Source organism: Schistocerca americana, unplaced genomic scaffold (genome assembly GCF_021461395.2).
Source record: "Schistocerca americana isolate TAMUIC-IGC-003095 unplaced genomic scaffold, iqSchAmer2.1 HiC_scaffold_1684, whole genome shotgun sequence".
NCBI classification, from domain to species: Eukaryota; Metazoa; Arthropoda; class Insecta; order Orthoptera; family Acrididae; genus Schistocerca; species Schistocerca americana.
Genome location: NW_025725773.1, coordinates 15,001 through 16,416, shown reverse-complemented (window position 1 = coordinate 16,416; position 1,416 = coordinate 15,001). Strand labels below are relative to the sequence as shown.

The 1,416-nt window shown below is 61.7% G+C and overlaps 1 non-coding gene across 1 annotated transcript in view; it reads left to right on the top strand.

Moving 5' to 3' along the window:
• Window positions 1-1,191: 1,191 nt before the first annotated feature.
• The window catches only part of LOC124571344, a 1,910-nt gene continuing 1,685 nt past the window's right edge, over window positions 1,192-1,416 (top strand). The window contains exon 1 of the ribosomal RNA XR_006971800.1: window positions 1,192-1,416. This exon is cut by the window's right edge and continues 1,685 nt beyond it. This is a non-coding gene — a ribosomal RNA (small subunit ribosomal RNA).

Genomic DNA, 1,416 nt, shown 5'->3' with positions numbered 1-1,416 from the left:
CACACACCGTGATAGCATGGTGCACTGCGTTCCACATCTGCGACATGCGACAGAGGCCGGTTGACAGTCGTTCGCGCAATGGACATCGCATACGTACGGGGGCCACCTTCCACGTGTTCGCGAAGCGTGCACATGTTGTTGCGTGTATGTGGGCAGACATAGTGTGTCGTGACACCTGACACAGGCATGCAACAATCGTTGAATTTGCAAATGGCGATGGACGCCTACGTTTGCTGGTGACGTTATGCAAATGAACAACTGGTAAACCGTTGTGGTGCGGTTGTTCTCGCTAGAGGTGAATCAGTGATGGCGACGATCGGTTGAGCTACCAACCGGTTGTTCCAGCGATACCCACCATGCCCACGAACGTGAATGGCATCTGGGTGTGAAGCGATACGCGGCGGTGGCTGGGTGGGACCGTCCCCGGCCGGTGAGGGGGGGCCTCCCGGCGTGCTGGCCGCGCGGTGCGTGGGCGCACGCGCTACAGCCGGCTGGTGGGGGCGGCCAGTGGCAGGCGCGCCGGCCGACGGAGGCGGCAGGCGGCGCAGCTGCGCGCCGGCGCACCCTGCACGCGGCGCCGTGCGGCCAAAGTAGGTCCTCGCGGGCCCGGTGCGAAGCGCGGTGGACATCTGCAGTGTGCTGGTCCGATTGAGGACTGTGTGCGCTGAGGATGCGCCGCCGCCCGGCGCTCGGCGCCGCGACGCCGTCTGCTGCTCGGTCGCCTCTGCGGTTCTCGCAGGTGGTTTGTATCGCAGCTGTGCGGACGTGTTGGCGCGTGCGCTGTGCTGGGAGAGTTCGCTTCGGCACCCAAGTGGGGCTTTTGTCCTTCTGTGGCGCTGGCGTTGGAGCTGCCGGTCACCGTAGGTGGCGCGTGTTGTCTCCCGCCGGCAATGCCACGACAGCACGCTCCCGGGCCTCTGTCGGCAGCGGCAAGCTCAGTTGGGAGCACGGGTGGTCGCACCTAAAGCGTCTACTCGCCAAACTCCGGGCGATTGCGCCTCTCTCGAACCCGACCAAGTACTTAGGACGGCGCTGCGCGCCGCCGGGACCTGAGAGGGTTTCGAGGTGTATTGTGCAGGGGAGCTCAGCCTCCTCCTGTTTGCAGAATAATTGAGCGGACGCTTGCGTGTTCGCGCGGGCCCCCGGGACACACTCCCGGGCGGCCGGCTGCTCAGCTCTAGTTGACGCAGCTCCCTGGTTGATCCTGCCAGTAGTCATATGCTTGTCTCAAAGATTAAGCCATGCATGTCTCAGTACAAGCCGCATTAAGGTGAAACCGCGAATGGCTCATTAAATCAGTTATGGTTCCTTAGATCGTACCCACGTTACTTGGATAACTGTGGTAATTCTAGAGCTAATACATGCAAACAGAGTCCCGACCAGAGATGGAAGGGACGCTTTTATTAGATCAAAACC